Source organism: Lithobates pipiens, unplaced genomic scaffold (assembly GCF_037356315.1).
Source record: "Lithobates pipiens isolate NorthernLeopardFrog02 unplaced genomic scaffold, aLitPip1_a1.2 Scaffold_30, whole genome shotgun sequence".
NCBI lineage: Eukaryota > Metazoa > Chordata > Amphibia > Anura > Ranidae > Lithobates > Lithobates pipiens.
Window position 1 is genome coordinate 130,082,614 of NW_027507791.1, and position 27,345 is coordinate 130,109,958.

At 45.4% G+C, this 27,345-nt stretch overlaps 1 protein-coding gene across 1 annotated transcript in view; it reads left to right on the forward strand.

Annotated features, from left to right (window-relative positions):
- The first annotated feature begins 9,392 nt into the window (after positions 1-9,392).
- Positions 9,393-27,345, forward strand: part of PAK6 (p21 (RAC1) activated kinase 6) — a 256,971-nt gene continuing 239,018 nt past the window's right edge. The window contains exon 1 of the mRNA XM_077464862.1: positions 9,393-9,837. The gene's annotated coding sequence lies outside the window, so the exon portion shown is untranslated. The remainder of the gene's footprint in view (positions 9,838-27,345) is intronic.

The following is a 27,345-nucleotide window of genomic DNA, read 5'->3' on the forward strand; positions in this document are numbered from 1 at the left end:
GGAGGATTTTATGCCCTTCCATATGTGGTGCCAGTCCACATCTTCTCATGTGATTTCCAAATCTCTTTCCCATTTAGAGGTGTAGAAAGGGACAGGAGAGGGTCCTATGTTAAGAAATTGGGTGTAGAGGGTTGAGATCATGCCTCTTCTGTGTGGGTCGCTATTGCAGGCTTGTTCAAAGAAGGACATGGAGCGGAAGAAAGAATCTCTGGGAACTAAAGATGTGAAGAAATGCTTTATCTGGAGGTATCGGAAGATTTCAGAGGTTGGAATATCGTTTGATTCCCTCAGGGTCAGAAAGGGCTTTATGCCATTAGAAGTTGTATGGGCTCGGATGAGGTTACTGGAGGACCATTTGTGAAAGGAGGATGGTGAGGTCCAGGCTTGGTAGAATGAAGGGGAGCATGGAAGGAGAAGGAAGGAGAAGCATGGAGTTTTGAGGAGAGTGAAGGGAGTGCTTGAACTTAAGACAGTCCCAGAGAGAGAGCGAGTGGCGTATAACCGTGTTATATATTGTGCAGTGATCGGATAGGTAAAGCCAGAGGAGGTTTGTGACAGAGAGGGGGTTGTATTTGTTGGATTCCAGGGCCACCCAAAGGTGTATTTCAGTGGTGGAGTGGTACTTAGGCAGTTGGGCAAGTTGAGCAGCATAGTAGTACTTTGTGAAGTGTGGAAGGCCTAGGCCCCCCTGATCTTCAGTAGGTAGAGGGTAGATTGTGGAATACGGGGTCTATTGGTGTGCCAGATATAGGAAGATGTTTATCTCTGTAATATGTGGAGATGGTAGCCTGGAACTGGGATGGGTAAAACTCAGAATAGATATAATATTTTAGGGAGAATCGTCATTTAAACTGCAGGTATTCTACCCATCCAGGCGAGTGGGAGTTGAGACCGTTTGGTGAGTAGGCAGGTGAGGTGAGAAAGCATTGGGGGATAATTGGCTAAGTAAAGGTCTGATGGGTTAGCTGTGAGCTTAATTTCTAGATACGTGATGTCGCGGATAGACCAGGGGAAGGGGAGGGAGGTTTGTAGATGCGTCATGTCGGCAGTAGGGATGGAGATGTTTAGGGCTTTGGACTTTGTTGGATTGACTTGTAGGCCTAAGATTTGGCCAAAATATTTCAGGAGTTTAAGTAGCTTAGTGGAAATGACATGAAGAGTAGGACATCATCTGCAAACAGACACAATTTTTGATGATGGCCACCGACTTCCAGTCCTTTAATATTATGGCTATCGTGAATTAACTGGGCTAGGGGTTCAATGACTAGGGCAAAAAGGAGTGGTGAGAGGGGACAACCCTGCCATGTGCCTCTTTTGATCTTAAAGGTCTCCAACTTGTGACCCATATAGCGGACAAAGGCCATGGGGTCAGCATACAGTGCCGATATCTAGGATGGGAAATGGGAGCCAAAACCCCATTGTTTAAGTATAAATTGTAAGTAGGGCCAGGAGACTGTATCGAATGCCTTCCTGATGTCCAGAAGCAAGAGGCATAGGGGAATGTTGTGTTTGCGTGCTAAATGTGTCAAGAGAATTGCACGGCGGATGTTGTCCCCTGTAGAGTCAGGGTGAAGCCTACTCGGTCTCTATGCATTAATAAACCAATGGTGTGGTTGAGTCTAGTAGCTAGGATTTTGGCCAGCATTTTGATATCTAGGTTGAGAAGGGAAATGGGTCGGTAGTTTGACCAAGATGAGTCATCTGTTTGGGGTTTTGGTTGGGAGCATAGAGATGGCAGCTGGGGAGGAGGTCCATAAACTGTTTAAAATAGGTGGCTGAGAACCCATCAGGGTCAGGGCATTTATGAGTTTTCCTCGATTTTATGGTAAAACCTCGATTTTGATTGGTTTCTCAATATTTTCACGCTGTAGAGATGAGAGAGAGGATAAAGTCGTAGTTGAGAGAAGGGATTCAGCTCGAGTGCAATCAAAATTATCATTGCTCGAGTAAAGGATGGCGAGGTGTGTTTACTAAATACTTTGAGGATTTTGATCGGATTACTAGTATAAACATTCGGGGATAGCTTTAGTCGGATTGGTTTAATGGCATGGTCGAGACGTCGGAGGGATAGAGCTAGGAAAGTATCAGGTTTGTTGGCTTTGGTGTAATATTTGTGGCGTAGGGCTTTTTCTGCAGCTTCCGGCCAGAGAATAGGTCGAGTTCAAGCCTAGCTTTGTCTAAAGCTTGGTGCTTCAACGCTGAGGGATCCGCCTGAAATTTCATGTGGGCATTGTTAAAAGATGTTTCCAAATTCTGCTGAGTAAGGCGTTTTTCTTTGTTCAGGCAGGACTAAAGGCAAATCCAAATCTAAGGGGAAGATCTGAAATGAGGGGAAGCTCTGCTGATTTTATCATCCAATCGTGCAAGCTAAAATGCTGTTTTTTTATTTTCCTTGCATGTCCCCCTCATATCTACAGTGTCTGCACTTCCAAGTGCAGAGTGGATTTGCCCTTAGTAAATAAACCCCTAGGTTTCCATAAGTACGGCTTCCACCAACCTCAATACTACGGTCATGTCTCTGCTCCCCGTGTGCTCTTTCTCTTTCAAAAACCTCAGCCTGTGAGGACATTGCAGCATCATCGCAGTCTGGTTATTTTGGATAGGAAGGAGCACACGAGGGGAAGAGCCAACTGCAGTGCTGGAGTCCATAGTAAAGCAGGAACAAAAAATAGATATGCCCTTGGGACTTTACATGAGGTGGGCACCATTTGGCTAAAAGTCATTATAACAGTAATTGAAGTATAAAGTATATTCGTTTATTCAAGTAAAAATCATGCCTACATTAATATCATCAGCAATGGCCAATAGTAGAATTACATTAGGGGTGCAACGGATCAAAAAACTAATGGAACGGATCGTTCCTCGGATTAGAGTCACGGATTGGATCATTTTTCAGATCAGCAAATAATTAAATTTGCAAAAACCTGTGAAAATTCCACCACCATATAGTCCCCACTGTAATATCCACAATCTCCCCCACTGTAGTATTGGCTGAGTATGGCTGGGTACGGCTGAGCATGGCTGGGTATTGCAGAGTATGACTGGGTATTGCAGAGTATTGGCTGGGTATGGCAGAGTATGGCTGGGTATGGCAGAGTATGTCTGGGTATGGCAGAATATGGCAGAGTATTGGCTGGGTAGGGCAGAGTATTAACTGGGTGTGGCAGAGTATTGCAGAGTATTGGCAGAGTATTGGCAGGGTATTGGCAGGGTATGGCAGAGTATTGCAGAGTATTGGCTGCATATTGGCAGGGTATTGCAGAGTATTGGCAGGGTATGACCGAGTATTGCAGAGTATTGGCAGGGTATTGCTGCGTTTTGGCAGGGTATGGCAGAGTATTTGCAGGGTATGACAGAGTATTGCAGAGTATTGGCAGGGTATTGCTGGGTATTGGCAGGGTACTGCAGAGTATTGGCAGGGTATGGAGGGATGGCTGTCACAGAGCAGCGCTGTGGGCACCACAGATCCAGCCCACAGCACTGCTTCCATCCGATCTCTCCCCTCCACTGTACAGATCAGTACAGAGAGAGGAGAGAGTTTGTTTACAAGTGATCGCTCCGTCATTTGACAGAGCGATCACATTGTAAACGGCCTGGGTGTAGAAAGATGGCTGACGCTTCAGAGCTAGGCCGAAGCAGCGGCCTTTCCTAAGGCCGAAACCGCGGAGCGTTCCACGGAGTGCGGCGTGTGCCAATCCGAGCAGGGTGACCCGTTTGGATCATGGATCGGTGACGATCCTTTGCACCCCTAAATTACATGCATATGAATTGAACAATAGGTACATAAATGAGTAACAGACATGTAACATATGGGTATCTAGTGTACCCTAGGAGTAAAAAACATGTAATAAACGGGCATCTAGTGTACCCGACGCATTTCGCGAGACACAGCTCATTCTTCAGGGGTTGATGCAGAGGGTAACACACGTCTATTCCTTTGGCTCTCACCACTTGCTGGCAATTCTTTGCCATTTTCCTTTCTCTCTTCAGTGTTTTATGTCCTTACGATCTTTGGCTCAGGCTCTCTATTCATACAGAGACATATACATATCATTAGTACTTAATGTATTATTATACTTATTTATGCCTACAGCTTTTATTATATATGGACCTAGTGTAATTCTTGGGGATACACTCTCACATGCGCACCATGCCTGTCCTCTGGTTTGCCCCACCGGGGTCCCGTCTGGCACCGCCTCCTCAGCTCCCGGGTAAGACACAAACCACTCTATTAATATTTTACCATCTACCCATTGATACTCTTCCATCTTAGGTACATCCATACATGCATTAACCCCTGAAGAGCGAAGTTGGGTCTTGAGAAACACGCTGGGTACACTAGATGCCCACATATTACATATTTTTTACTCCTAGAGTACACTAAATGCCCATATATTACATGTCTGTTACTCATTTATGTACCTATTGTTCAATTCATATGTATGTTATTCTACTATTGGCCATTGCTGATGATATTAATGTATGCATGATTTTTTGATTGAATAAACGTATGTACTTTATACTTCAATTACTGTTATGATGCTTTTTGGCCAAATGGTGCCTACCTCATTTAAAGTCCCAAGGGCGAATCTCTTTTTGTTGCCTATTACAGGGATGGAGGTGGGTTACCGGTGACACCAGACCTTTTCCTATTTCTTAATAGTAAAGCAGGAAGTACAGAGGTAAAGGTATTTTTAGGTGGAGCTCACAGGTGGCTTTATATGCTTATAAGAGGAAAGAAAGATCATAAAGCCAAACTGCACAAGTAAATGAAAACTATTTAATCAAAAGATATTAAAAATATTGTGCCTGGAGATCAGCTTTAATAATGCAAAGAGCACCAGACAAATTAAACGAGGCAATATTGCTCCTATGGGTGACTTCACATTACATATCATCATTACTGCTCTTTGTACTTGGTCAGGATGATTACTTTTTTCTGATCTTCTACCACCTTGTTTGGTGCTAGAAATAAAAGGGCAGGCTTTATAGGCCATGATTCTTAACATCCACTTATCTTTAAAGAAACCGCTGACAGCTACAAACTCTCAGGCGTCCATTTCACACTAGACAGTCAATTAGCACAGTTTTCTGAGGAGTAACATGTTTGCCCACATAATGAATACTTGAAGACAATCACTAAAAGCATACTAAGCGAAAACCCCTTTCCATCACTTGGACCAGACGATGTGTCAGCTTCATATGCAAACTGCTGAGTGACAGGTCATTTGGATAGAGAAAGGCTTTCATCATAAAAGAGAAGAGATTGGGTTAAAGAGGAAGTAAACCCTGATGGGTTTACTTCCTCTTTCATTCCCTGCAAAGGCAAAGCATAATGGACTACTATGCATCGCATAGTAGCCCATTATGTGTCACTTACCTGACACAGGAGCCAGCGATGTCACCGCTGTCCCCTGTAGTCCGGCGCATCCATCTTTTCGGTGGGGTCTCGCAGCTCCGCCGCTGTCATTCGGCGGAGCCGCGATGACGTCACTCCCGCGCATGCGCACGGGAGCCGCCACGCGCGGCAGCTCCATTTTTGGAAATGCCTCGCTCGGTGCGCCTGCGCGCCGCTGTCTACGGCACATGCGCCGTAGACAGCGGTGCCTGTCTTCGGGCAAATATCTCCTAAACCATATAGGTTTAGGAGATATTTCTTGGACCTACAGGTAAGCCTTAATCTAGGCTTACCTGTAGGTCAAAGTGGTTTGTAAGGGTTTACAACCACTTTAAATTACATCAGTATTACTTGAAATTCTTATTAAAATAAGATGAAGCGGATGGAGGTTGTCGGGTGGGAAATGATTCCTGAACTTTTGTCAGAGGTAAAAAGAAAAAAAACATAACATGTTTTATTCCCACCTTTATTTTTGATATTTATTGTGGCTAACCGATTTACTATGGAAAATGCTCCAAAATGCTTTACGCCATTATAAAGAAAGATGCAAGCTTAACCCTTGGCTTGCAGAAACCTTATATCTTATCATAAAAATAAAAAATCTGTATGTCTATTTATTCATCTGTGTCCAACAGATCAAGATCTATTTGCAGGAAAGTATTACTCTCTACTAGTCTTTTTCAACCAGTATTCTGTGGACCACCCCTAGGGTTCCTGCAGAGGTTACTTGGGCTTCCTTGAATAATAGACAACTTCTAATGCCGCATACACACGACTGGACTTTTCGACGGACTAGGTCCGACGGTCTTCCCGACAGACTTTCGGCCGAGGTCCGACTGACTTTCTGAATGAAACGGACTTGGCCACACATGACCGGACTAAGTCTGGTCGAAAGTCAACCTTTCTGCGCATAGTACTATTCTATGCCAAGAAATTGATAACCATCCACTGGAAGTCTCAGTCCTCACCCACTATAACCTTTTGGATCACTACCATTAATCATGCAATACCATTATATAAGTTGACGTATGAGTCCAGAGGATACCTCCTTGAAAGACTAACGGCAGCCTCTTGATCATTAATTGGGTCCAATTAAGCAGAATGGACATGTGACCCTTAGGTTGTCACATACGCACTAAATGTATACCAGTTTACCAGATTATGTAATGGTTTGAGTGATGTTTACTCTATATGTAGTTTGTTTTTTTCTGTATTGTTTGTTGTGTATGAAAATAAATAAAATTCTACTTTAAAAAAAAAAAGTCTGTTCGAAAGTCAGTTAGTTTTGAATGTAATGACGTAAACGGGACTAAACAAGGAAGTTCAATAGCCAGTAGTCAATAGCTGTCCTTGCTTTGTATTTGGTCCGTCGGACTAGCACACAGACGAACGGTTTTCCCGGTTTTTAGTCCGTCGGACTTGAGTCCGTCTGATAGATTTGAAATGTTTTATTTCTAGGTCCGTCTGACTTTTGGGGAAAAAAAGTCAGCTGGAGCCCACACACGATCGAATTGTCCGACGGATTCCGGTCCGCCAGACCATGTCTGCTGGAAAGCCCGATCGTGGGTACGCGGCATTACTCTCATATAAAGTGATATCAATGATCTTTCTTAGCTTTCTGTAGTGTGAGCATTTTCACATCCCACTGACCACCAATGTAAGAGGAATTCTTCTCATGATCACTAACGCAAGGGTGATTCTCCACACCGACCACCAATGCTAGGAGCATTCTTCCCACTGATCAACAATGTAAGGGGCATTCTTCCAACTAACCAGCAATGTAAGGGGCATTCCTCCTACTGACCACCACTGTAAGGAGCATTCTTACTACTGACCACCAATGTAAGATGAATTCTTCCCAATAACCACCAACGTAAGGGGTATTTTTCCCTCTGACCACCAAAGTAAGAGTAATTCTTCCCATTTGCCACCAATACAAAGAACATTTTTCTCACAAATGTAAAGAGACATTCTTTCTACTTACCACCAATGTAGGGAGCATTCCTCTCACTGACCACCAATATAAGGAGCATTCTCCCTACTGACCTCCAAAGTAAGAGGAATTCTTCCCATTCACCACCAATACTAAGACATTTTTTCTCACAAATGTAAGGGACATTCTTCCCATTGACCCCCAATGTAAAGAGTATTATTTCCACTGACCAACAGCGTATTGGGCCCTCCACTAACCACCTATGTAAGGCTGCCATTTTTTACCCTGATCACTACAATTTTCACACTCCGCTTTTCTTTTCTGACAACTTATATTTGTTTAATTTCATGATTATGACTGGAAAAAATTAAAGTTTGGAGGCGCTTTGGATGTCAAATATGCTAAGTAGGTCACAAGCCTTATTCTTTTATTTATTGTTATATCTGCAAAGCACTGTTCATGCCAAGGCTAGGTTCACATTACTGCACAAAATTGTGTGTTTCCAACATGCAGGCAAACACGCTGCTGCTCTTTAGCCGACACATGGGGGTGCCATTAATTCTTAATGGCATTCCCACGCATTGGCAAATGCAGCACGGCAGCACTATGCAGCTCGGTACACCGCAATTTAAAAAAAGGGTTGGGGACTTCTCTCCCTGCATTTCTGTGATCAGGGCAAGCCCATTGAAATGATTGGGCTGTCCTACATGCAGAATGTGGCCGCAGCTATCTGAATAGAGCCTAAAATCCATGTACTGTAGATAATAATAATAATTATTAGGAGCTGTTCCCTGAGACCTAAGGGTTATTTCAAGGCTTCCACTGTGTTAAATGTTCGAGACGGGTGAAACACTGCTGTGTTTCAGAAAACTGGCCACCCGATGTATCCTGGCAAACCAACACTGCTGGGACTGATGATCCCTGTAGTCTCCCTCAATTATCACTGTTCACCCTCTCTATGTTAATTGCAATCAGCCAATCATGTACCTACAGAAATTCTTTTTTTCTGATTTCCCAATACACAGGTTCACCTTACCTTCAATGAACAGCCTCTATTCCTATAGTAAACCAACTTCATCTTGTCTGAGATTTATATATATATATATATATATATATATATATATATATATATATATAAAACGATATCTATATATATATATATGTATTACATATACACAGTAAAAAGAGAAAGGCAGAGAAGAAAAATAAATAAATAAGTACAATTTTATATATATATATATATATATATATATATATATATATATATATATATATATATATATATATATATATATATATAATACTCACACACAAATTTTATGTATATGGGTTAGGTTTGACCAAGTGAAATATTGGAAGCTAAAAATATTATATATATATATATATATATATATATATGAATCTATAATGAAAATACCATACACAAGCTGTCTGCCCCTTCCTCTCCTGTTGTCTTGCACCATGTGATGTATGAAATATATATACCAATACATCTGTGTATTCTATATTCAACTGCTGACTTTATGTATCTGCCAGTCGTTACTATAGAAACAGCCTAGAAACTGTGTCAAGTGGATTTTTTGTAATGTAATTTTAGGCTTAAAAATCCAGATAGCGACTCTTTTTTTGAATGTCATTAATCTATACATTTAAATTCACAATTTAACTCTCTGTTGATAAGAAGATTTTTCAGCGTTCCATGTTCAGAATGTAGAATGGGGCGGGCAGGTACTCATTGTTTATGACATTGCCTAAATATTACAAATAAGAACAATATTCTTGTGGTTGGTTGTCAAATAAAAAAAAGAAAATGATCATTTTTTATTTTTCTGTGATGTCTACGGAAAAGTCCACGGTTTCAGTCACCAGCACGCCACTGGGAACCGACCTATACCTCAGTATTCCAGGGGGTCAGCTTGGCTTAACCCATTGAGTGCCGGAGGGACAATGACTCACTCCAGACAATGGCTTTGCAGACCCCCCAAGGAAAGGCAGCGAGGGGGTTAAGTGGAGGCTGAACGTTTCTATTCCTGTCTGAGTTGTGAATTTGCAGGGTCTCATTCATGCCAATGACATCAGCTGCCTCCCCATGGCAACTAGAGGCAGTAGTAAAATTCCCAGGCAACCTTTTGAGTCAGATGATGCCAAAAAAGAGCAGGTTGGATAAGAGTCGTTAAAGAAAGCGGATTTTTTTTTATTTGGCTAACGACGGCCAGGGACGCGCCTCTGGAGTGGATGGACAGATGCGTGGTGCTGTGTCCTTTAAGGAAAATATTTGAGGCTGTGTCTACTTTGTTCCCAGTAGAGGGAAGGTGGATTGACCTTCGCTGATTGCCTGGAGAGAAGTAACTCAGCAGGTGTTCTGGCTCAGGATGAGGAGCCATCTCTGGATTGCACTCCTGAGCTCTGCCTTCACATCACTTGTTTGTGGTGTAAGAATGGGGAGCCTGCAGCCTGTGTAGGGCTTCCAGCACCTCATGGTTCATTGCAGTCTTCTGGGACACAGGTACAGTGCACTGGATGGATGGCCTTTTCTTTTCATTTCTAGAATGATTCAATGCAATAAAGATGATAACAGCATGCCAGACCTAAACACAATCATCTTTATTAGAGCAGGTTATGTATTCATTATATATCAAGATTTTTCCTTTATAGGGTGTGTAGTTATCAAATGATTTACATACTACTGACTTATTACATGTCGTTGTCTACATGGTAAATGCTACTATATTTGTCAGTGCTACGGAAACCATGAAAAGTTCTTTAATTCTAAAGTGTTCTGCTATGAATCACAAGGGTTATGGAAACTGGAGGTTACCCAGAGCAACCATTCCCATGCTGTATTTTATTTGGCATGGGGCATGTCGTGGGTTGCTCAGCTTTTGGTAGTTTTCAGCTTTTACAAAACCGTCTAGTGGTTGCAAGGCCCCAAAAAAGTAATGGGCCATTGTCTCAGGTGATCGGTACCGGTAACGGGACGGAAATAATATATATGTGTTGTGAAGAGCTGTGTGCTTGTGCCTCCTTTTTGTATTGATAAGATGGTAACATTTTTATTTCTGTTTTACTATTCCAATGGCTTCTCACGGAGACCAACTTTCCTGCATGGATGTGCGCACTGCCCCCGTAGGGGTTGCAAGTGACAGGGTTCTCCACTGCTGCACAGCCAGGCACATAACATTTTCAGCTTACATCCAGAGTCAGTGAGCATTCCTTGAGCTTTGGTTTTATGTTTTAATTGAATTGAATTGAATTATGGGATGCCCAACTTAACAGTAACAAAACCAGGGACAACTTCCTCCCTATTTACAGCTCCTCTTGTACAACCCCGGTTTCTTCTTCTGTGGTATCTAACAGTCTCTGTTAGTTGAGCAACAGCCCATTACAGGCAGTTCTCAGTCCCTTTTTAGAATGTAGCAAAATGTGGTATGAACTGCATCCTGGAGTACCTCCACTCCCCTGTAGACACTGGACCCAGCTCTACCACTTGAAGGAAATGCTAGCCCACCTGGCTGCTTCTCTTCAACAGCCTACCCAACTGACTCTCTGGAGATCCCTCAGGGCAAGGTAGGGAAGATTTAGTCACACCACTATGTTTCAGGGGGACCTGATCCATGTGGCAGTCTTCACTCTTGTGGGTCCCTGCACCATGCTGTAGTACTTGCACTGTCTTCCTTTCTTCCACTGTCTCTCAGTAAAGCCTCCTCCAACTTCTTCTTCTGTGGTAGGATCCTTCCAGGCCAGCCACCTGAGCCCCGGCCCAAGGTAGCGCCCCTTCCTGGGACGGGTCCCTTGAGGGCCACCAACAGTCTCCTTTAGCTTCCACCCAACTTGCTGGCATGGCTCATCCATATTTAAGGGTCGGCTTAGTTCATTGCCAGGCCCAGGGATTGGTCAAGCTCCCTTAAACATTTACGACAGCCCTCCTAGCCTCCACCCACTAACTTCTAGAAGTTTCCAGGGGGAGATACCAGAGAGCTGCCTGTATGAGTCATCCAGTCCTGAACTTTAGTAACCCTGACCCAATTACAGACTCGCAGGGTTTAAAGTGGTTGTAAACCCTTACAAACCACTTTGACCTACAGGTAAGCCTAGATTAAGGCTTACCTGTAGGTCCAAGAAATATCTCCTAAACCTATACGGTTTAGGAGATATTTGCCCAAAGACAGGCACCGCTGTCTACGGCGCATGCGCCGTAGACAGTGGCGCGCAGGCGCACTGAGCGCGGCATTTCCAACAATGGAGCTGCCGCGCGTGTCAGCTCCCGTGCGCATGCGCGGGAGTGACGTCATTGTGGCTTCGCCGAATGACAGCGGCGGAGCTGCGAGACCCCACCGAGAAGATGGATGCGCTGGACTACAGGGGACAGCGGTGACTTCGCTGGCTCCTGTGTCAGGTAAGTGACACATAATGGGCTACTATGCGATGCATAGTAGTCCATTATGCTTTGCCTTTGCAGGGAATGAAAGAAGAAGTAAACTCATCAGGGTTTACTTCCTCTTTAAGCATAAGCCAGAATATGCTTTTACCTACTCGGACACTGGTAGCACACTAGAGGGTGCTACAGATGTATAGTAGTTGTCTTTATGGTATATATGGTTGTACCATAAGGTTCTTGTTTACAACCATTAGCCTCTTTATTAGGTATGACCGCTTGTTTAAAGCGGAGGTCCACCCTAAAGTGGAGCTTCCGCTCATTGGAACCCTCCCCCCCTCTGGCGCCACAATTGGCACCTTTCAGGGGGGAGGGGGGTACAGATACCTGTACAGTACAGGTATCTGCACCCACTTCCGGCATAGATATCTGCAGAAGGTACGCCCCTTTCCGAAGGTCCCCCGCTGTCTGCTGGGAAACACACGGATCCCAGAGACAGCGAGGACCATCCTTATTGCGCAGCACGACTCGCACATGCTCAGTAGGGAACTGGGAAATGAAGCCGCAAGGCTCCACTTCCTGATTCCCACACCCAAGATGGCGGCGGCAGCACCCGAGAGACGATCGAGAGATCGGCTTCGGGTGCCGACATCGCGGGCGCGCTGGGCGGGTAAGTGTCATTATTTTAAAAGTCAGCAGCTGCAGTATTTGTAGCTGCTGGATTTAAAAAAAAAAAAAAAAACGGCGGACTCCCGCTTTTAAGTAAAACTAAAGGCTAACTTTTATTTTTATTTTTTTCCATTTTAGATAACGGAGGGAGTATGATTCCTTTTTCAGGTTTATTTTTGCCACCTGTGCCCCAGTTGGGAGATTTCTCTTCACTGCCTGTCCCAGAGCAAATATAGGAAATGAGAGAAAAGTTAGGGTATCCCTGGTTGTCACCAGAACTAGAGTCCCCATTGGAAAATATCCCCACTATTTCTGTTCTGGGGTCCACCCAAAATTTGGGATTTTCTTTCACTTGATTGATAACGTTAAACATGACAAAGAGAGAGGGAGGCTCTCTAGTACAGACAGCAATAAAAATCTGCCAAAATAATAAAAAACATTTTCATAAAAAAAAAAACAGAAAACTAAAAAACAAAACAAAAATAAAATGTTTTGCTTTCAGTTACAGTGCCTTTAAAAAAGTATTCATACCCCTTGACATTTTCCAAGTTTTGTCATGTTGCAACCAAAAACATAAATGTATTTTATGTGATCGACCAACACAAAATGGCGTGTGTGTGTGTGTGTGTGGGTTTTTTTTTTTTTTTTTTACACCTTTAAAGTGTTTCTAAACGATCACCTTGTAAAACCACCCTTTCAGTTTAACTACTTTCCGCCCACGCTATAGCTGAAAGAAGGCTACAGCATGGGCCTTAATTGCAATTGCTGTCTGCCCGATCCTGAGGGGCACCCATTGTGATCTATGAGACTTGGCTGATCACAGATCCAACTAAGTGGTAGATCCCGGCCCCTTATCAAGTGATCAGCTGTCAGCCAATGACGGCTGATCACGTGATGTAAACAGAAGCTCAGTAATCTGTATTTTTTTTTCCCTCACGCTATCAAAAGCAGATCACCGGCTTCTGTCAGAAGCACATTGGTCTCTCACACAGAAAGCCACGGCTGCATTTTCTGTACCCACCAGTGTCAGCTGCTAGTCCCCACCTGTGCCACCTACCAATGCCACCCATCAGTGTTGCCAGTCAATGTCCATCAGTGTCTCAATCAGTGTCGCCTACCAGTGCCACCTTATCAGTGCCGCCTATCAGTGCAGCCTCATCAGCACACATCAGTGAAGAAGAAAAATTACCCATTTTCAAAATTGTATAACAAACTATGAAACTGTTTTGTTTTTTGTTGTTGTTTTTTTTTCACAATTTTCAGTCTTGTTTTTTGTTTTATTTAGCAAAAAAATAAAAAAGGCAGCAGCAATTAAATACCACCAAAAGAAAGCTCTATCTGTGTGATTAAAAAATTATAAAAATGTAATTTGGGTACACTGTAGCACGACCGCGCAATTATCATTCAAAAGTGACAGCGCTGAAAGCAGTGGCGTAACTAGAACCTTCAGGGCCCCGAAGCAAGAAACCATGAAGGGCCCCCCTGACAGGGCCCTTTACTCCGAATTTGGTGGCGGAACAACAGAACCCGGTTGCAAGTGGGTGGCTACATGTAAAGGAACCAATTTCTCCATTTGCCGCCGCTTCTCCACCTCTCCCTTCCACAGGCATTCAGTGGCTGCAAGAGGAAAATGGAGAGATGGGTTCCTCTATGTCGGTGTTTCTCAAGCTTTTTCCAGTCAGGGCACCCTTTAAGTACATCCCTATGTGAATGGGGCTGCACTGCAACCACCCTGCAACTGTGTGCATTGCATGCAGTTGCAGCATAGTGAGGATGCATTTAAGGGGTTGTAAACCCTTGTGTTTTTTCACCTTAATCCATCCTATGCATTAAGGTGAAAAAACACCTGGCAGTCATCGGAACCCCAGCCCCCACCTTTTTACTTACCTGAGCCCTGGAACTTCACCAGGTGGAGATGCGCTCTTCCTTTGCCCGGGGTTCTCGGCTCCTGATTGGATAGATTGATAGCAGCTCAACCATTGGCTCCCACTGCTGTTAATAAAATCCAATGAGGCGGGCGTCGGGGGCGCCTGCAAGGTAACCCCCCCCCCCGGGAGAGCGCTTCTCCTAGGGGGTTGTCTGATAAGAGGAGGAGCCACGAGAGCCACCGAGGGACCCCAGAATACAAGGTTCGGGGCCACTCTGTGCAAAACGAGCTGCACAGTGAGGGTAAGTATAACATGTTTGTTATAAAAAAAAAAAAAAAAAAAAAAAAAAAAAGCAAAACCTTTACAATCACATTAAGGGATTAAAACAGGTGGTCAGGAGGCAACATATTGCCCCTTTACCAGCTGTCAAATGCCTCTGAAAAGCGATCTGAGCACAGATCGCTTTTCAGAGTAATAGCATTTTTTTTGCTGCTACTTTGAACAAGCAAGAAAAAAAAACAGTTCTGATTGTACACATATGGAGTAGGGCTGGGGAAAAAAATCGATTTGAATCTTGATTTGAGTTGAGAGGTCAAATCGATTAAAATTTTCAGCAAATAGTTTTTTTTTTTTAGATATTTATTTTTTCACCAGGATCAGTGCTGACACCGCACCGGTCCTGAGGAACTGCGTGCAGGAGTTTTTAGGTGAGGCTGTGGCTTCGGCCTAGCCCGCGAGGCCGGACCTGCGGACTAGGACGAAGCCACGGCCTCACCTAAAAACTCCTGCCCGCAGCTCCTCAGGACTGGCGCGGTGTCCATAAAAAAAAAAAAAACTGGATTCGATTTGTGAATTGAGTTTTTTTTTTTTTTTAAATGACAACATTTTTTTTTTTTTTTTTTTAGAAAATCGCCCAGCTCTAATATGGGAAGGGGGGGGGGGCAGGATTAAACGCAGATACATAAAATGTGCATAAATACATCTAAACAGCGGTGGCTGGTGCTCAAAATTTTTGGGGGGCACAAAAATTTATATAAACCAAATCATCAAATGCAGCCACTGTGCCGTCAAACGCTGCCACTGTACCCTCAAACGCTGCCACCGCGCCCAACAAACGCTGCCACCGCGCCCAACAAACGCTGCCACCGCGCCCAACAAACGCTGCCACCGCGCCGTCAAACGCTGCCACCGCGCCGTCAAACGCTGCTATTGTGCCCATTTAACGCTGCCATTGTGCCATTAAAGACTGCCACTGTGCCCATTTAACGCAGCCACTGTGCCATCAAACACTGCCACTGTGCCATCAAACACTGCCACTGTGCCATCAAACACTGCCACTGTGCCATCAAACACTGCCACTGTGCCATCAAACACTGCCACTGTGCCATCAACTGCAGCCACTGTGCCCATTTAACGCTGCCACTGTGCCCTCAAACGCTATCACTGTGCCATCAATTGCAACCACTGTGCCAAACGCTGCCACTGTGCTCTCAAATGCTACAACTGTGCCATTAAACGCTGTGCCATTAAACGTGTGCCCCCCCTGCCCGCTCGCCATCTACACACATGCACATACACATACACGCACACATGCACATGCACATGCACACACATGCACACACATACACGCATACACACACACAAATACACACACAAATACACACACAAATATACACACACACACATACACACACACATACACACACACATACACACACACACATACACACACACACATACACACACACACATACACACACACATACACACACACACATACACACACACATGCACACACATAAAGTCTGTTCAAAAACGGCAGTGCTTTATCTTACCTCTTCCTGCCGGGTACTGCACTGTAGGGGGAGACAAAGAGCACACACTACTTTCACTTTAGTTACAAGCAGTGTGATGACTCCGAGCTCCCCGCACAGTGCCGATTACACTTCTGCTGAAGATCGGGGAGCTCGGTCACAGCCGCCCGCTCCTTCAGATATACAGGGGGGCCCTCAAGGCCCCCCTGCAGCACGGGGCCCGGTCGCCTTGGCGATCGCAGCGACCCCTATAATTCCACCACTGGCTGAAAGCTGAACATTGGTCTGGGCAGGAAGGGGGTTTAAATGCCCAGTAAGCAAATGATTAAAATTGAAATGAAAGGAAAAACATTTGTGTATAGATGCAGTATAAAAAACATTAATACCTCCCCCCCCCCCCTTTATTTTTTATTTTTTAATAAGTGATCACATTCCCTCTGTTTTCAGCTGCATAAGAGCTGCAGGGGGAGGAGAAACAGTAGCACACTGATCTTTCCAGCCTTTCAGAGGGGGCATGTCAGGACAATCATTGGAGGAGAGCAGGCAGAGTTTCCAGCATAGCTAGAGAACTGACAATGGTGTGTTCTCCTGTTTAATGTACAAGAGAAAACCTAGTGCTCAAGGCACGGTGACCCCTCTGGATTTTAAAAGGCAGACCAGGTATTAATATAAAAAAAAATGTATTACTTGAAATCGCACAATAAAATTGCATTAGCAAAGGGGTATACTAATCAAGAATATATGTATGTTAGGCAATGTTAGCAGAAAAGAAATTGGATACAACCATTGGTATAAATCTAAGCTACCCTGTGTGCATTAATGGGCTAGCGAGAATTCATGCTACAAAATGATGTCTGACATGTTTCGGACCGTGTAGTCCTTCCTCAGAGGCTTAATGCCATTTGGAGAATCTAAACGTATTCTACAATATAAGAAATATTGGTACCGTTTAATACGTAGCATACTGTACATTTAAAGATATTTTCTCCTAATTTTAACTGCATGCTTGCGCATATATATATATATATATATGTATATATATATATATATATATATATATATCTATCTATATCGGTGCAATAGCATCAGAAATTGCACTTACATGGGAGAGCTGCTTGCTGATTAAAACCAGGGAAAGATGGATGTTTGCTGGGTACTTCTGGACCAGTGGGTACATTCAAGGGAGGGGTCTGGAGGTGTGCGGTCAGAGATCGGACCACAAGTGAAAACCATGCAGGAGGACAGGCATATGTAAAATATGTCCTGTTTAGTGTGGTCAGTTTTTAATAGGGAAGCAGAGGGACTGACAGGAACACCAGGCATTTCATGCAAAGCAAGCAATAAAAAAAACAGGAAACTTTTTTGGTACAGCAGGCACATTTCAGGAATATGAAATGTTGGGGTAACAAACCCTTTTAATTTGTTCCCTACATTAAGGTTAAAAACACCCCAATACCTTTCTATGTGACCCCCCACCCCATCACTTATCTGCGGTCCCTTGCCACTGACGTTGGATCTGCGATGATCGGCGTGGTTCCCTGAACTTTTGGGTTGTGGAAGAGGGCACAGAGGCCTGTTGCCATCAGTCAAATTGCTGTGAGAATGAGGGAGCAGGAACATTTACAGCATGGATCAAGTTCCAGATGGGAGCACGGGTGTCTCCATAGCAGCTGGCTAGCTAAAGGAAACACCTGCAAACAGGCAATTGGTTGAAACTGTGGGCCTCCTCTTCTGAAAAGAGGTTTATTGCTACTTTTAAGAATAGGCAGGATGGGTGAAAAAAGTATGCAGTCAGGTGCAGTGCAACTATCCAGTGGCCACTGTGCAGAGAGGGCGGAGGACAAGGGGCTAACCGAGACCCTCTGAGGCATCAGTAGGTCTCTTTAGGGAAGCAGCTGTCTGACTGGACGTTGCTGCCCTGGTTGACCTGGCAGCCATCCTTGAGGTGGGCAGTGCTTACAAAAAGCACTGTCCCCTTGGGTTGTCGCACATTCAGAATGTGAGCAGCTTAGGGTCAGTCAAAGTAGCATATGGTTAGGTTCCTGTGGAGGATGGGCAAGAACAGTGACTGTCTCTGTGAACCATTAGTAGTCTACCTGTGTTGGGCCCACTTTTGGCTGCCTCCCATGCTGGATGCTCTCAGGCATCTCCAGTGTGTTACATACTCTGTCTGGTTCCTTCTAAAGCCCCATACACACTATCAGTTTTTCTGCTGAGTTTTTCCTTCAGATTTACCAAAACCATATAATATGAGGTCAAACCTTAGGAGTTTCAATGTGTATGCAATCAGGCAGGCCCTTGTACTACATGGTTTTGGTAAACCTGAAGGAAAAACTCAATAGAAAAACTGATAGTGTGTATGGGGCTTTAGTGTTCCAGTCTGGTGTGGCTATCTCTGTAAAGTTCACTGTTCTCTCTTGACATTTCTATATTAATATACCTTGTTGCATCAACCAGTCTGTGTGAGTTTCCTTCGCCTGTGGACAGTGAGCCTTGGTCATACCTACACTTGGAGTAAGTTGGCAGGATATGCCTCAACAACTGCCACAGATTGGAGTACAGGAGCCCAATTGGTGCCACTGGGGGCAGTCTTAGCTCAGGTGCCAAAATTTAACGGGTCTAATATATCACTGGTGGAGTAATAGGAGAGACTGGAGAGATTGCAGCCTGCCTTTATCAGGTGCTGTTAGATTGATTGCAGAACTAGCGATTAACTCGCTAGATTATGATGCCTGCCAAGCAGTCATGATACTCCCAGAGGAGTCAGCCTTGAGCAAATCGTGGAATGGTTAGAGGGCCTGTTTGGGGAGAATATAACCTTGTCCGAACTGAGACAAGAATTTTTCACCTGCAGGCAATTGGAGGGCAAAAGCCTCAGACAAATCACTGTAGCCCTCCAAAAATTATGGAAACAGTTGGAGAAGGACTTGTGGGGGTGTGCCATCATTGGCGCCCCAGATAAGCTGCTACAGGACCAGTTCATTGGAGGGGTAAATGCCAGCACCATCCAGAGGGCATTGCAAGAACGAGTGAGAGCTCAAATCTCTCTCACGTTTAATGATATAATGGTGGAAGCGGTGGCCGGGGAACAGGAGGATATGGAAGTCATGCTTGCCTTGGCAAAGAAAACCTCTGTACTTAAGGGAGGAGGCCATGGCTCCTTCTCTGCTCTCAGTCTCGGCGAGCATCCGAGAACTAATGCAGGACGTGGCAAGAAACATCTCCAATTAAACAAGAGTTGGCCCAGCTCATAAAGAGCGGAAAGCCATTGCAAAAGGATTTGAATGAGGACCAGAGATGCTGGTGATATGGATGCTATGGCCACCTCAAAACAGTGTGTGGCTGCTCCTGAGAGTAGAAACACTCCTCTCCAGCCATTAAACTAGAGGTTCCTGGGGTGGAGGGATGGCCCAGGGAATGGCTCATCAATGTCCTCCCAAGCAAGAATCCATGGTCAGCCCAAGCCCTGTAGTCATCGAGCTAGTAAAGGCCAGCTGGTCCCCTGCTTAACTGACACTGGATCTGAACATACCATCATGGAATACGACTATTACATCCAATGGTTTTGGACTCCAGGACCTGTTAGACCCCTCATGGTTGTTCCAGAGAGTGGCCAACTACTTGCCGATTGTAGTGGAGGGGGGTTCCCTGGGATAACATACAAATATTTGACCAGATAGTGGTGCAAGTGCTGGTCATGGTCACCCATAGCCTGGTGGCTCTCTTGACACCTATCGTTATTGCCATTAACATTTTGAAAAACGTGGACCTATCCCATGTTCTGTCAAACGGAGTTGTGGTCTGCAGGCAGCCTGGCTTAATGTGATTCAGGCTCCGAGACTGAGTAAGCGTGGCCTGTACCCCTCTAAAGCAGAAACTGTTGCTAGCCCATCTCCAGGAAGTTGTCTGGTCACTGCCTGTGGAGTCTCACAAGAAATTACAGGGAGCCATGGCCATGGTGGAGCCCCACAGGGATGTTGAAATTCCAGGAAAGTGGTTGGTGTTCCGTACCTTTTTATCCTGGTCCATTAAGGTAAGATGCTAGTGCAGCTGATCAACATGGGGGCCACCCGTGTACAACTTCCGAACCACAGGATCCTCACAGACCTCTACATGGTACCAAAGCCATCTGTGCCCCACTGCAGACCGCCATGGCTTTCCTAAATGTTTAGTAGTACTAATAGCTGCTGGACCAGTTGGCCATCCCCTTCCAGGAGTATTTCCTTTCCCAATAGCATCTGTTTCACCAGCTGTAGGAGAAACATCTGTTATGCCGTGTACACACGTAGCCGACTTCCCGCCGGACTGTCCGCCGGACTTTCCGAATGAGCTACTTGCCCACACACGGCACTTTTTCAGCAGACTAATACGGCGTACTAAGTCCGCCAGACTATCCGCCGTACTTTTGAAATGAACGGACTCGCCCACACACACGGAGGAAAGTCCGCTCATTTTGAGCGCGTCTCCAGGTAGCCGGGGCCAGCGAAAGAGGCGTCGCTGGCCCCGTCACCTGGTATGGACTTAAAGGGGAACCCCTACACCGATAAATCGGCGTGGGGGTCCCCCCCTAGGTCCACATTAGACCCTTATCCGAGCACGCTACCCGGCGTGCCCTCAATATGGGGGGGTGCCTTGGGGAAGGGGGGGCCGTGCGGCCCCCACCCTAAAGCACCTTGTCCCCATGTTGATGAAGACAAGGGCCTCTTTCCGACAACCCTGGCCGTTGGTTGTCGGGGTCTGCGGGCGGGGGGCTTATCGGAATCCGGGAGCCCCCTTTAATAAGGGGGCCCCCGGATACCGACCCTCCACCCTATGTGAATGAGTATGGGGTACAATGTACCCCTACCCATTCACCTGTAAAAAAAAGTTAAAAAAAAAAACACAACACACAAGGGTTAAAATAGTTTATTGCACAGCTCCGGGGGTCTTCTGTCCGTCTTCGGGGGTCTTCTCGCCGGACTCCTCCGCTATCTTCTGCTAGCTCTTTTGCTAGCGGAGGAACCCGGCTTTCTTCTTCGCCGCTGCCCTTTTCTTCCAACTTCGCGGGTCTTGTCCCCCTCTTCGGTTCTTCTTGCCGGGCCACCGCGCCTTCTTCTAGCTCCATTACAGGCGGTGGCCTGGTCTTCTGTCGCCGCTGTTGCCGTCTTCTGTTCTTCTCTTCATCTCTTCAGATGTTGCCTTGTCGCTGCCTCCGCTCACAATAGCAGGGACGCGGCGCGCGGCGACTTATATAGGGACATCACCGGATGAGGTCACAGTCCCAGCATCCTCCATGTTGAGGGCACGCGGCCTGGTACGGCTCAGGAGGGGGGGGGGGGCGCTCGCTCATCCCCACCCCCTTTCCTGGCCGGCCGGGTAGTGTGCTCGGATAAGGGTCTAATGTGGACCTAGGGGGGACCCCTTTAAGTCCATACCAGGTGACGGGGCCAGCGACGCCTCCATCGCTGGCCCCAGCTACCTAGAGACACGCTCAAATTTTCTCCGGGCGGGAAAAGTCCATTCATTTCACACACGTGCCCGGATTGTCCGCCGAAATGCGAGTCCGGCGGACATATTGGAGTGCAAAAATACTTTCTAAGTCCGCCGGACTTTTGGGTAAAAAAAAGTCCGCCGGAGCCTACACACGGGGGGATTGTCCAGCGGACTTGAGTCTGACGGACTTTTCCACTGGATTGTTTGATCGTGTGTACGAGGCATTAGTCTGTGCAGCTATTCCTGAAGATTATGGCTGTACCAAGGGCATAGACCTGCCTTTTTTCAACCAGGGTACCAGGCACCCTGAGGTGCCTTCGGGTTTCTTCAAAAAATGCTTAAATATTTCCCAAATTCTGAACTTGGGCCCTCCTGCACTGACTGTGATGAGGGGACTTTGATACAGGTCAATTTTCACTTCAGTGAAATCTGTTTTAGGCATAGTTTGGCACTGTACAATGAATGTGTTGTAAACTTTCAATACACATAACCTTGGAATTTTGCTCCTACACAGATAACCCTACATATTGCCATCCTGTCTAACAGCCTAACCAGAAATAAGATTTCCTTTTTCTTTTCTGTAATTTCTTCTAATATTTTGTATTGTTTTCTTTTTTCTGTAAACATTTTGTAAAATGTATGCGCAGAGGTATATTGGAAGACAAAAAAATCTCCTCCTAACATTTGGTGTCCTATGTACCCAAATGTAAAGCTGTTTAGTTTTTTAGGTTAGAATGGGGTGTCTTGAGATTGTGCACAATTTTAAAGGGTGCCTTGACTCAAAAAAAGGTTCAGAAACACTGTCATGGACCACATCCGAAAAAAATAAAAAAATAAATATAATTAGGGCTGTTACTGATTACAATTTTCGTGTTCGATCAATTTTTTTATTTTTTATTGATTAATCTACTAATTTCGATTAATTATAATGCACATGCAGATCCAACTACTTTTAGCTGATCTCCTTGCATTGCAACTCTGCATTAGTCAGTGGTAAATGTATATATTCACTATATGCAAGCACCCGACACTAGTTGGTTTCCACAATCCATGACTTAACTTCACAGTTCACACAAATACGGTTTAAATTCAAACTGTAGCACTGACGTAAGTATTTTTAATTTTTTTTTCCACAGCGTGACAATCCCTCCACCTCCGGTCTAACTAATCACTCTCACCTTATGGCATGGACCCCTGTGCAAACAGGTGGTCATGCAAGTGGGTATCAAAAGGGTTAACATGGACCATAAACTTCTCTCACGTCTCCTTAGATCTCAGCAAGGACGCCAGGTCATGGGTAGAAAGAAAAGATCAAAGTGCTCACCGCTTAAGTATAAGATTACATTTTTGTGTTCAAACACAAACTACTCACATAAAGATATTAAAAACGCAGCATGTAAAGCCGACAATCGTGTTAGTTCCATATTGCAGCAGCGGGTGACATCATGCGTAACTCCTTCCTGTACGCGTTATGTTCAATCAGAACTTTGACGGCACCGGATTCCTCCCTCCTTCCCTTCGTTAGCAGATGGAGGCACTTGGGGAAGGAGTCTAGTGACATCATGTCTGTGACATCACCAGATCTCCGACGGAACTCCCTGAAGACCCAGAAGGGGGCGGAGAGGTGAGTACAGATCAAAAGAATTTTGATCGATCAAAAAAATTGATTAATCGAGGAATTAATCTTTAATTTCCACAGCCCTAAAATATATGCGTGTGTATATTATTTTTTCCATGTCTGACAAAAGTGAGTACACCCCCCTCACATTTTTCTAAATATTTTTTATATCTTTCATGTGACAACACCGAAGAAATTACACTTTGCTACAATGTAAAGTACTAAGTGTACATCATGTATAACAGTGTCACTTTGCTGTCCCCTCGAAATTACTCAACACACAGCCATTAATGTCTAAACTGCTGGCAACAAAAGTGAGTACACCCCTCATTCAGGTGTGAATGGGGAGCAGGTGTGTTAAATTTGGTGTTATTGCCCTCACTCTCTCTTACTGGTCACTGGAAATCCATCATGGCACCTCCACGGTAAAGAACTCTCTGAGGATCTGAAAAAAATTATTGTTGCTGTACATAAAGATGGCATAGGCTATCAGAAGATTACCAAGACCCTGAAACTGAGCTGCAGCACGGTGGTCAAAACCATATAGTGGTTTTACAAGGACAGGTTCCACTCAGAACAGGCCTCGCCGTGGTCGATCAAAGAAGTTGAGTGCACGTGCTCAGCGTCATATACAGAGGTTGTCTTTAGGAAATAGACTTGTGAGTGTGCATTGCTGCAGAGGTTGAAGGGGTGGGGGAGTCAGCCTGTCAGTGCTCAGACCATACGCTGCACACTGCATCATATTGGTCTGCGTGGCTGTCGTCCCAGAAGGAAGCCTCTTCTAAAGATGATGCACAAGAAAGCCCACAAATAGTTTAAAGACAAGCAGACTAAGGACACGGATTACTGGAGCCATGTCCTGTGGTCTGATGAGACCAAGCTAAAGCTTCTTCTAAAGATGATGCACATGAAAGACCAAGATAAACTTATTTGGTTCAGATGGTGTCAAGCAGGTGTGGCGGCAACAAGATGAGAGTACAAAGACATGTGTCTTGCCTACAGTCAAACATGGTGGTGGGTGTGTCATGGTCTGGGGCTGCATGAGTGCTGCCGGCACTGGGGAGCTACAGGTCATTGAGGGAACCCTGAATGCCAACATGTACTGTGACATACTGAATCAGAGCATGATCCCCTCCCTTTGGAGACTGGGCTGCAGGGCAGTATTTCAAAATAATGACCCCAAACACCCCTCCAAGATGACCACTGCCTTGCTAAAGAAGCTGAGGGTAAAGGTGATGGACTGGCCAAGCATGTCTCCAGACCTAAACCCTATTGAGCATTTGTGGGGCATCCTCAAACGGAATGTGGAGGAGCGCAAGGTCTCTAACATCCACCAGCTTTGTGATGTGGTCATGGAGGAGTGGAAGAGGACTCCAGTGGCAACCTGTGATGCTCTGGTGAACTCCATGTTCAAGAGGGTTAAAGCAGTTCTGGAAAATAATGGTGGTCACACATAATATTGACACTTTGGGCCCAATTTTGACATTTTCACTTGGGGGTGCACTCACTTTTGTCGCCAGCAGTTCAGACAATAACAGCTGTGTTTTGAGTTATTTTGAGGGGACAGCAAATTTACACTGTTATACGAGCTGTACACTCAATACAAGCTGTACATATATATAAATGGGATATGCCCCCTATTGGGGACAGGTATCGGCATATCCCACCTGCCCTCTGCCAGGAGGTCAAGGACTTAATCTGCAGCATGCTACAGAGTAGAGTGATCAAGGAGAGCCGTGGACCATATCAGATTTCCTGGTGTGTAAAAGTATGGCAGCCTGCGCTTCTGTGTTGACTACCACAAACTCAACACCTGTACCCACCAAGCTGCCTACCCGCTGCCCAAGGTAGAGGAGTTGCTTATAGTTATAGGCCAGGCCTGTTACTTTATCACCTTGGACTTGGCTAGAGGGCACTGGCAGGTGCCAGCGAGGGAACAGGACTGGGGGCAGACAGTTTTCATTACCCTGCTGGAAATATACGAGTTGAGGCATATGCCTTTTGGACTGAGTAACGCACCCAGCACCTTTTGGAGACTCGTGGAATGTTTCCTGGGAGACTACAACATTGAAACTGTGCCAGCCTACCTAGACTACTGTATATCATAATTTAAAAAGAAAAAAAAATTTGACTTCAGATACCTTTTTAACCTATCATATGAACAGTCAACTTCGGGAAAACTATATATATATATATATATATATATATATATATATATATATATATATATCGTCCCCCCCCCCCATAGTTACACTCTGTACCCCCTCCCCACCCCCGTCAACCCGGACAGGAATTTGTCTGCCAAAGATGAGGTAAGGGCATGGGTGGCTATTTCACTGTAATTTCCCTTTCACCCCAGCATACTGAAGAATGGGTAGAGATGCATCATTTTTACCTCGCTACCAGTAATGTTGGTATGCTGTATTTCTGGCTAGGCTTGTATAACAAAGGGAAAAAAATAAAAATAATTAAGCATTCAGGAGACATTGCCCACCCCTTAGAACAGTATACAAGTTTCACGAGATGGTGTTGGCAGCGGTGGCTGTTTCTCTTGTCTTTTTTGTAGCCGCGTGTAAATAGTTTAACAGTATACTGTATCACCATTTGTAGCTACACAGTAAAAGCATGTGACTCAAAAATTGAGGCACTAAGACCTCCAATAGTGTGTGCAGTCTTGTTCCGCTCTTCCAGGGGTGAGCAGGTGGTCAATAAGGCAGTGGTCAGGGATCTGGGAAAGCAATATCAATCGGCTGCGTCGGTGACCCCCGAACACCCCATTGTATTCAGACCATTAAACTGGACAGCATAGGTAATCGTGGAGGCCAGAGGGAGGTAGGCAGAGCAGAGTAATGGGATTGTCAGCCGGGTGTTGAGCCGGGGTAGCAGTCATGCTGTCTAGTGTCCCTCAAAAAAGTGCCCATAGGTGAGAGTTACCTGTCCCGGGTGTACCCTAGAGCAGCAGTGGGACGTCTGTTTCCCCATCCTGGACTTATTTGGATTGGATTGGATTCCGGGTCCATTGGGAGTGCCTCAAAAAGGTCAGATGGCTGAAACGCTGCAGAGCCTGAAACAGTCGGAGGGGTCATCAGAGCTGGTTAGAGGGAAGGCTTCTCTGTTGTGTGGATGTCGCAGCTCAGGACTCCCGTTGGATTTCCGGTGAGGGTGTCCGAGAGTGTCTCCGCTTTCTCTGTGGCCAGGATTGAGAGGTCTGCCTGGGTGCCCCCAAATCTGTGCACCCTGCCGGCCAGGGGCAAGAACATCGGCCAATTCTGGACTGGGACGAGGTTAGCACCCATGAACGCAAATAGTGCTGGCAGGTCTCCCAATGAGTGCAGTGTAAAGGAGTTCTGGTCTCTGCGGAAGGTGGCCGAGAGGAGGAATCCCCATCTGTATGGGATGTTTGACAGACAGGCCACGTCCAGGGAGAAGCATAGCCTGCCATTGCAAGGTGGCTCTGTAGATATCCGGGAGTGTTTTTATGAATGCCACATCAACGTTCAGTTCCCCGAACTCCCAAGCTTTCCTGAGGACTGTCTCCTTGTGTGTATCTGTGCAGCCTACAGATCACGTCTCTTGGTCCAGCGGGGTCCCAGCATGCTGTGAGTTCTGTCAAATTCCACCTGGTTAGGGTGGGCATCTCCGGAGACCCTCTGGAAAATCATGGTGACTGTTTCTGCTAGGTCCTCAGGAACCGTCGCCTCAGGTAGGCGTCTAATCCTCCAGATGATTTCTTCTGCTCTTATCTTCCACGTCCTCAAGATGGAGCTGTAGGTATACTGCAGCATCTACATGGGCATTTTGTAGGGACTCAAAGCTTGTCTGAAAGAACCCAAAGGCAATACAGAAGAAGTACTATGTGTAAATATAGGCAGGGACTACACCAAACATATACTGTTGCCGATTGACTGCTAAGGGTTCAGAGCTATTTGCCTATTTATATGTCCTAATCAGTAAACCTAAAGGTGAATGTCTTTTCCAGTAGCTTCTGGAAGATCTTGGGTTGTGTATGTTGCTGTCTTCATACAACAGACTTAAAGCGGAGGTCCACCCTAAAGTGGAGCTTCCGCTCATTGGAACAACCCCCCCCCGCCGGCACCACAATTGGCACCTTTCAGGGGGGAGGGGGGTGCAGGTACCTGTACAGTACAGGTATCTGCACCCACTTCCGGCGTAGATTCTGCAGAAGCTACGCCCCTTT